This window comes from Pseudorca crassidens, chromosome X, assembly GCF_039906515.1.
Source record: "Pseudorca crassidens isolate mPseCra1 chromosome X, mPseCra1.hap1, whole genome shotgun sequence".
In the NCBI taxonomy this organism is placed as follows: Eukaryota; Metazoa; Chordata; class Mammalia; order Artiodactyla; family Delphinidae; genus Pseudorca; species Pseudorca crassidens.
Genome location: NC_090317.1, coordinates 124,385,713 through 124,395,911, shown reverse-complemented (window position 1 = coordinate 124,395,911; position 10,199 = coordinate 124,385,713). Strand labels below are relative to the sequence as shown.

At 43.2% G+C, this 10,199-nt stretch overlaps 1 long non-coding RNA gene across 2 annotated transcripts; it reads left to right on the top strand.

The window, feature by feature from the left end:
* The first annotated feature begins 528 nt into the window (after window positions 1–528).
* Window positions 529–8,134, top strand: LOC137216380 (uncharacterized). 2 transcript variants are annotated; one of them, XR_010939750.1, is made up of 4 exons: window positions 529–2,093; window positions 2,545–2,952; window positions 3,558–3,745; window positions 7,674–8,134. It is a non-coding gene; the product is annotated as an uncharacterized lncRNA (long non-coding RNA). The 2 variants fall into 2 exon arrangements; XR_010939749.1 differs by having other exon boundaries at window positions 529–2,952.
* The last annotated feature ends 2,065 nt before the right edge of the window (window positions 8,135–10,199 follow it).

Genomic DNA, 10,199 nt, shown 5'->3' with positions numbered 1-10,199 from the left:
AATGTGTTTTCCAGGTTCCTGTGTAGGGATCATGGTGAACTTCTTAATGATCATTAAAGGGACATGGCTTTTATCTAAGTAAGTGATAGTGTGGGCCTTTTGCAGGCGACAGGCCATGTGATCTTCAGATATCTGGGTAAATGAATATGATTTCCCTAACACAGTGTTACCCTGTCGTTTTGCAAGTGTTCTCTTAAGTCCTTTCCTAATATGCAGGTATTAGGTTATGTGACTTTAGCTCATTAGAAAGCTTCTTATTTTCATATGTGTGAATGGTGGTGCTTTCAAGACTGTACTTTAAGTGTGGCTTTGGCACGTATGCAGTTCAGAAATTAAATTCACCCCAACAATACCAGTAAGCAGGATATTTGACTGTATTCTTGTTTAGGGGTTATGGGTTTTTTTTTTTTTTTTTTGCGGTACGCGGGCCTCTCACTGTGGTGGCCTCTCCCGTTGCGGAGCACAGGCTCCGGACGCACAGGCTCAGAACCATGGCTCACGGGCCCAGCCGGTCCGCGGCATGTGGGATCCTCCCGGACCGGGGCACAAACCCATGTCCCCTGCATCGGCAGGCAGACTCTCAACCACTGTGCCACCAGGGAAGTCTGGGGTTATGGGTTTTATATACACAGAGTGCTAGATGGATCAGTGGATGTCCAGGTGGTTTCTCATACTGCCCATCAGTGGTAGTTATTCACCCTGGGATTTTTCCTGGCCTCCCTTCAAGAGAGGAAAGTATCTCTTATTAACGTTTAATCTCGGATATCCAGTTATCCATGGAAGGCTGATGTGTCTTGATATGATAGAATTGAACAAGGAATTTGCGGGTGTCCCAGTGGAATAAGATGTATACCAAACACAATTTACACAATTTTTTCAGCTTCATGTAAAGACATCACAGTGAATCTATCAACAGCAGGTAACAAGGCACATAGCAGGTATTGAGGTAAGTGATAATTTGGGCCTAAACCACAGCCCAGATCATGTGATCTTCACACATATGAGTAAGTGATGATGGTGTCCCTAATACTTGTGCTCCCCTATTTTTTTTTTTGCAGGTATTCTGTTCAGGTCTTTGGTGGTACATAGGTATGAGATGTGACATGAACTTATTAGAGGGCTGCTTATTTTCAGATATCTGTGTAATTATCTGATATTTACCTTGTTTTTTGGCAAGTATAAGCTAAATTAATTTGTCCCTAGTAATACTAGCAAGTGGTAATTTTTACTGTATTCTTGTACAGAGATAACGTGTATTTCTCACTTGTAGTGGTAGACAGATTGCAAGCATCCAGGTAGTTTGTCATATTGTTCTAACTGCGTCATTAACCATGGGATATTTGCAAGTAGCTGTTCATGGGAGGAAGGTGTGTGTTACTAGGGTTTGACCTCAGAGTTCTCCAAGTATCCAAGTAATGTTGAATGGTCCCAAAGTGATACAGATGATGAGGGAATTTGCAGGTGCACAGGTAGAACGAGACACTGTACCAAGCACATTTTTCACACTGTGTTTTTCAGGGCTTGTCAAGAGATCAGGCCGCAAGCCTCTCTATGGCAGTTGATGGCGGGACATCGCTGGTGTTGAGATAAGTGATGGCGTGGGCCTAAACCATCCAGTCTTCCTGTATGTAGGTAAGTGATGAAGGGTGTCAGTGCTGCTTGTCACCGTGACTTTGTTGCAGGTGTTCAGGTAAGAAATGAACAGGTAGTCTTTAGCAAATCTAGAGACTATGAGTTTTCACTTTTTATATGTTAGGGAAAATTTATGTTTAACACTAGGAATGCTCAAGGGTTACAGGTATACAGGTGTTTATCATGATTTTCCCCACCACAGTACTACCCATAGGATTTGTACAGGTGTCCAGTCAAGAAATGACAGTTTTCCAACCTTGGCGTTGACCTTGGATTACTGTAAGTATCCAGGTAAAGTTGATATATCTCCTAACGATTAAGTGACCAAGATTATTTGCAGGTGTCCTGGTAGAAAAAACTGTGCCCCTAACAAATGTTTCAAAACATGTCTTTCAGATTTCCTTCAAGAGATCACAATGAACTAACATTGGTCGTGGATGGGGGACATGGCTGGGATGCAGGTAAGTGACGGTATGGGCCTCAACCACAGCACAGGCTTTCTGATCTCCAGGTAGCCAGGTAAGTGATGATGATATCCCTCACGCTTGTTACCATGATTTCCTTGCAGGCGTTCAGATAGGAAATGATGGATCCCTTACCAGTTCTAGAAACCAGGAGTTTTCATTTATTATATTTTAAAGAAACTTTTTGTCTTTCTCTGTGAATGTTGAGTAATTTCACATAACCATGTAATTAGCATGATGGCCGCAGCCATGGTAGTGACCATGGAAATTTTGCCTGTGTTCCCTTAAGAAATGTCAGCTTACCTGAGAATATTCCTAACTTGGCTTACTGCCAGTATTCAGTTAGAGCTGATGTTCTCATAATGATGAAAGTAGTGAACGTTCTTTGCAGGTGTCATGTTAGAACAAGTTGTGTCCTTTTACACATATATCATAATACCTTTTTCAGGTTCATGTCAAGAGATTGTGGTGAACATGACAGTGGTTGTTTTCAGAGACATTTCTGTTATCCAGGTAAGTGATGATAGGCACTTTCACCCCATCAGAGACCGTCCAGTCTTCATATGCTTAAGTAAGTGATATTTGTTCCTGTTTTGCCAGGGCATTTTGGGGGCTAGGTTTTCAGGTAAGAATTGATAGTGTCTCACCAATTCTGGAAACCATGTTATCCTCCTGTTTTATATTTTATAAAAGATTTATGTTTGTTTAATTGTTGAGAGACTTGCAGATATCCAGGTAATTCTCATATAGCTGCGTGTCACAGTAGTAATCATGGTTTTCTCTTGCAGGTGAGCATCCAAGAGGTAATGCCGTGCCTAGCAATGGCCTAGACCTTGGAGTTACTGCAAGATTCCAGGTAGATTTGATGAATCCTGCAAAAGTGGTGGTGACAGGGGGTGGTGACAGGGTTATCTTCAGGGTCCAGGTAGTAAAGGTGGGTCCATAGACACATTCGTCACAATGTGTTTTCCAGTTTCCTGTTGAGAGGTCATGATGAACCTCATAATGATATTAAAGGGACATGGCTTGCATCCAGATAAGTGATAAGGTGGGCCTTTTGCACACAACAGATGATCTGATCTTCAGATATCTAGGGAAGTGTGGATATTGTTCCTAACTGTTGTGTTGCCATCCTTTTTTGCAGGTGTTCAGGTAAGAAATGTTGTCCCAACCAATGCTAGTAAGCATTAGCCCTTATGATTTTAGAGATTAAATATAACGTGTGTTTTTCCTTAGTAATGACAGAAGGATATGTAGGTATCCAGGTCGGTTTTCATTTTGTTCATCACTTTTTTGTTTACGATGGCTTTGTGCAGTTATCTTGTCAAAGACAGGATTGTGTCTCTAACTAGGGTGTTGACATTGAACTCTTACAAGTTTCTGGGTAGATTTGATGGGCCTCATTTTTTTTTGGGGGGGGGGTACGCGGGCCTCTCACTGTTGTGGCCTCTCCCGTTGCAGAGCACAGGCTCCAGACGCGCAGGCTCAGCAGCCATGGCTCACGGGCCCAGCCACTCTGCGGCATGTGGGATCTTCCCAGACCGGGGCACAAACCCGTGTCCCCTGCATCGGCAGGCAGACTCTCAACCACTGCGCCACCAGGGAAGCCTGGGCCTCATAAATTTGATGGAATTTTCCTGGGGATTCAGGTAATACATGTATTTCTAATTCATTATTTATCACCAGTCTTTATAATATCAAATGAAGAGGTGATGGTGGGCCTTACTCACATCATCTCTTAACTGGACACCAGCAAAATGCAGAATTGAATCTTATTATTAGTTGGGCCATCATCTCTTGATTGGTATTTTTGCAGACGTTTACTCAAGAGGAGATGCTTTTATGGTAAAATCTCTCCAGAAAGTGGGCATAGAGGGAACCTACCTCAACATAATAAAGGCCATATATGACAGACCCACAGCAAACATCATTCTCAATGGTGAAAAACTGAAAGCATTTCTTCTAAGATCAGGAATGAGACAAAGGATGTCCACTCTCACCACTATTATTCAACATAGTTTCGGAAGTCCTAGGCATGGCAATCAGAGAAGAAAAAGAATTAAAATTGGAAACGAAGAAGTAAAACTGTCACTGTTTGCAGATGACATTCCCAATTGGAAACGAAGAAGTAAAACTGTCACTGTTTGCAGATGACATGATACTATACATAGAGAATCCTAACGATGCCACCAGAAAACTACTAGAGCTAATCAATGAATTTGGTCAAGTAGCAGGATACAAAATTAATGCACATAAATCTCTCTCTTTTTTTTTTTTTTTTGCGGTGTGCGGGCCTCTCACTGTTGTGGCCTCTCCTGTTGCGGAGCACAGGCTCCGGATGTGCAGGCTCTGGATGCGCAGGTTCAGCAGCCATGGCTCACGGGCCCAGCAGCTCCACGGCATGTGGATCTTCCCAGACCGGGGCACGAACCCACGTCCCCTGCATCAGCAGGCAGACTCTCAACCACTGCGCCAACAGGGAAGCCCCAGAAATCTCTTGAATCCCTATACACTAATGATGAAAAATCTGAGAGAGAATTAAGGAAACAGTCCGATTTACCATTGCAACAAAAAGAATAAAATACCTAGGAATAAACCTACCTAGGGAGACAAAAGACCTGTATGAATAAAACTATAAAACACTGATGACATAAATTAAAGATGATACAAACAGATGGAGAGATATACAATGTTCTTGGATTAGAAGAATCAACATTGTGAAAATGACTCTACTACCCAAAGCAATCTACATATTCAGTGCAATCCCTATCAAACTACTAATGGCATTTTTCACAGAACTAGAACAAAAAATTTCACAATTTGTATGGAAACACAAAAGACCCCGAATAGCCAAAGCAATCTTGAGAAAGAAAAACGGAGCTGGAGGAATTAGGCTCCCAGACTTCATACTGTACTACAGAGCTACAGTAATCAAGACAGTATGGTACTGGCACAAAAACAGAAATAGAGATCAATGGAACAGGATAGAAAGCCCAGAGGTAAACCCACACACATATCGTCCCCTTATTTTTGATAAAGGAGGCAAGAATATACAATGGAGAAAAGACAGCCTCTTCAGCAATTGGTGCTGGGCAAACCAGACAGCTACATGTAAAAGAATGAAATTAGAACACTCCCTAACACCATACACAAAAATAAACTCCAAATGGATTAAAAACCTAAATGTAAGTCCAGACACTGTCAAACTCTTAGAGGAAAGCATAGGCAGAATACTCTGACATAAATCACAGCAAGATTCTTTTTGACCCACCTCCTAGAGAAATGGAAATAAAAACAAACAAATGGGACCTAATGAAACTTCAAAGCTTTTGCACAGCAAAGGCAACCATAAACAAGATGAAAAGACAGCCCTCAGAATGGGAGAAAATATTTGCAAATGAAGCACCTGACAAAGGGTTAATCTCCAAAATTTACAGGCAGCTCATGCAGCTCAATATCTAAAAAACAAACAACCCAATCCAAAAATGGGCAGAAGACCTAAATAGCCATTTCTCCAAAGAAGATATACAGATTGCCAACAAACACAGGAAAGGATGTTCAACATCACTAATCATTAGAGAAATGCAAGTCAAAACTACAATGAGGTATCACCTCACACCTGTCAGAATGGCCATCATCAAAAAACCTACAAACGATAAATGCTGGAGAGGGTGTGGAGAAAAGGGAACCCTCTTGCACTGTTGGTGGGAATGTAAATTGATACAGCCGCTATGGAGAACAGTATGGAGGTTCCTTAAAAAACTAAAACTAGAACTACCATAGGACCCAGCAATCCCACTACTGGGCATATACCCTGAGAAAACTATAATCCAAAAAGAGTCATGTACCACAATGTTCATTGCAGCTCTATTTACAATAGCCAGGACATGGAAGCAACCTAAGTGTCCATCAACAGATGAATGGATAAAGAAGATGTGGCACATATATACAATGGCATATTACTCAGCCATAAAAAGAAACAAAATTGAGTTGTTTGTAGTGAGGTGGATGGACCTAGAGTCTGTCATACAGAGTGAAGTAAGTCAGAAAGAGAAAAACAAATACCGTGTGTTAGCACATATATATGGAATCTAAGAAAAAAAAAGGTTCTGAGGAACCTATGGGCAGGACAGGAATAAAGACGCAGATGTAGAGAATGGACTTGAGGACATGGGGAGGGGGAAGGGTAAGCTGGAACGAGATGAGAGAGTGGCATGGACTTATATATACTACCAAATGTAAAATAGGTAGCTAGTGGGAAGCAGCCTCATAGCACAGGGAGATCAGCTCTGTGCTTTGTGACCACCTAGAGGGGTGAGTTAGGGAGGGTGGGAGGAAGATGCAAGAGGGAGGAGATATGGGGATATGTGTATATGTATAGCTGATCTAGTTTGTTATAAAGCAGAAACTAACACACCGTTGTAAAGCAATTATACTCCAATAAAGATGTTAAAAAATTTTTTTGAAAAACAAGATATATTGGGCTTCCCTGGTGGTGCAGTGGTTGAGAGCCCACCTGCCGATGCAGGGGACACGGGTTCGTGCCCCGGTCCAGGAGGATCCCACATGCCGCGGAGCGGCTGGGCCCGTGAGTCATGGCCGCTGAGCCTGCGCGTCCGGAGCCTGTGCTCCGCAACGGGAGAGGCCTCAACAGTGAGAGGCCTGCGTACCGCAAAAAAAAAAAAAAAAGATATATTGAGTTCATAGTTTTTCTTAGGCCCTTTTCTAGGTACTTGATAGTCTGTGTCAGTCGAGGTCCTCCACGGAGCGGAAGCCAAGAGGAAATGATCAGTTAAGAGTGCTAGAGGCATATTGGGGAAACCCCTGTGCAGGACGGAGTGGAGGAAAGAGTAGCAGGTCAGGGGGGTCTTCCGGCTGCGGTACAGGTCTGATGCCGGTGAGAGGAGGCAGGGAAGGGAGCAGGCGCGCTGGGGAGACTGAGGTGCAGTCTATGAAGTCTTGGGCCATATCAATGGGTCGTCTTCAAGCTCATCTCCCGTCAGAGGAGTCTCTTGTCCCCCAGCAGTGGGCCTGAAAGGGTGTCTCTGCTGTGCTTCATTGTCGCCCGCTTGCAGCCTAGGGGAAGCACAGCCTCAGTGCAAACCCACGGGAGGATCCAGAGCTGAGGCTGTGAAACACTTAGGCTCCCAGCAGCAGATTCTCTAGAAGGAGCTCTGGCTGGTGCATGTCCATGGTCACCACACAGCTATCATGTTCAAAGGTCACAACCCCTCTTCCAAGCATTTTGTAATCTCCAGTTAACAAAAGGGGAATCGGGGCTTAAATAAATTGCCCCAAAGCACTTGGCCCTGAAGTGGTCCAGCCAGCTTCCAAAGCCAAGTTTTAAAGACCCCCAAACCGTGTTTTTTCTTCTCTCATGTGGTAGATTAAATTATTGTTCAGCAAGTATGTAGCCTCCTACCCCCACCAATCTCCATGGGAGGGCTCATTCTGCCCCATTGACGTGACCTTGGCATGTGTCTTGTTTGGGCCATGGAATGTGGGTATAAAGGACTATGAGCCAGTTGTGAGCCTCAGCTTTGAGAGGCATCATGTGTTTGCTCTCATCTCTTCTAGGAGAAGCCATATCAGGAGAAGATCAGACGCCCAGTCAAACCCTGCCTGAAGCAAAGCACTGTACCCCTCACCTAGCCACCCTGCAGATCCAAAAGTGAGCAATAAAGGCTTGTAGTTGTACATCATTGAGATTTGGGTGATTTCTTAGGCAGTATTACTTTGGCAAGAGCTGACTGATACATATCATGTTGCCAACAGAAGGAGTAATTGATGCTGCCTGAGGGAGATGGTAAAGACTTCATGGAGGAAGTAACAATTAAGCAGATTATTCTTTTTTGCGGTACGCAGACCTCTCACTGCTGTGGCCTCTCCTGTTGCGGAGCACAGGCTCCGGACGCGCAGGCTCAGCGGCCATGGCTCACGGGCCCAGCCGCTCCGGGCATGTGGGATCTTCCCAGACCGGGGCACGAACCCGTGTCCCCTGCATCGGCAGGCGGACTCTCAACCACTGCGCCACCAGGGAAGCCCCAGATTATTCTTAAAAATAATAAAATTCCATTTTTAATTCCAGTTTTGAAAGAAGGTTTATCTATTTTCATTGTCAAAATTTTGGAAAATATGGCAAGTATTAAAAGGAAAGTCAAAGAGATTACATCTGTTGATATTTTTTATATTAGAGTCCTTCTCCTTGCATACTATGCCTTTATACATTCTGGGGCTTTGCCTTTTATGACCTAACCTACTATCATCATCAATCTGCATTCTTATTTATTTATATTTTTGGCTGCATTGGATCTTCGTTGCTGCACGCGGGCTTCCTCTAGTTGCGGCGAGCAGGGGCTCCTCTTTGTTGTGGTGTGCAGGCTTCTCATTGCTATGGCTTCTCTCGTTGTGGAGCATGGGCTCTAGGCATGCAAGCTTCAGTAGTTGTGGCACGCGGGCTCAGTAGTTGTGGCTCACGGGCTCTAGAGCACAGGCTCAGTAGTTGTGGCACACGGGCTTAGTTGCTCCGTGGCATGTGGGATCTTCCCGGACCAGGGCTCGAACCTGTGTGCCCTACATTGGCAGGTGGATCCTTAACCACTGTGCCACCAGGGAAGTCCCAATCTGCATTCTTATATATATCAAATATTCTTTGAAAACATAGTTTGTAATGGTTGCATTATATTCATGGCAGCATTAATGAGCTTCAAGGACAAGTTGAAGCACATCAGAAGGACATTCTTCCATTCATTTGTATAAAATTATTTATTGAGTACTTACTATGTGCCAGGCAGTGTTCAAGGTACTAGGAAAACAATTGTTACAAAGAGACAAAGCCGCAGTGTCTGTCAACAGGTGGCCAATAAAGAAATCATAGCGTATCCATACAATGCAAGACTACTCAGCAATAAGAAAGAGCTAACAACTGATAGGGGCTGCAACATGGAGGAACCTCAGAAACATTATGCTGTGTGAAAAGAGCCAGATACCAAAGGCTCTATGTTATGATTGCATTGTTATAAAACTCTAGATGATTCAAACAAATCTATAGTGACAGGAAGCAGACTAACAGGTGTGGGAGAGGACGGGACAGGGAGGGAAGAAAGGAATTATAAGGGGCATGGGAAACCTTTGGGGGGGTGGATATGTTTATTATCTTGATTGGGGTAATGTGGTCATGAATGTATACATGTCAAAACTTAAAAAAAATTTTTTTATTTTATATTGGAGTATAGTTGATTTACACTGTTGTGTTACTTTCAGGTGTACAGCAAAGTGGTTCAGTTATACCCACACATATACTATCCTTTTTCAAATTCTTTTCCCATTTAGGTTATTCCAGAATATTGAGTAGAGTTCCCTGTGCTCTACACTAGGTCCTTGTTGGTTATCTATTTTAAATACAGTAGTGTGTATATGTCAGTCCCGAACTCTCAATTTATCCCTCCCCCTTACCACCTTTCCCCTTTGGTAAGCATGAATTTGCGTATGTCAAAAGTTTAAGTATGCGTGGTTTATTGCATGTCAGTCACACCTCAGTAAAGCTGTTAAAAAAGTCATAGGAGTAGGGTGGGGTCTGACAAAGTGGAGGATAAGCATCTGGGCAGCAGGAAAAGCACGTATAAGGCAAAGAGGCATTTTATTTACTAAGCACATAAAACTTACCATCTCCTAGGCAATGTTGCAAAAGTTTTACAAATATTAACTCATTTTCTCCTCACAGCCTCCCTGGGAGGTAAGTACTATTAATGTCATCCCCACCTTGCAGATAAAAGAAATTAAGGTGCAAAGATGTTAAATAACTTGGCCAAAGTCACGGAGTAATGGTCATAGCTGGGCTTTGCATCTGCAAACCTAGATTTAGAATCCTGCTTGAAATCTGATGACAAGCTGCCTTCCAGGAACATATCTGGTAGTATTCGCGGGTATATTTGAAGAGCCAGGTGTCTGTAACCAAACGTGAATGGAGAAAAGAAGAAGCAGAAGACCTTGGAAATGTAGGTTGGGGTCAGTTTATTTCAGTCTGAAAAGCACAGTCATATAACGTGAAGATGTATTGGAAGGCTTCTGAATGGTATCTGTATTTTGCACGGACTGATTTTC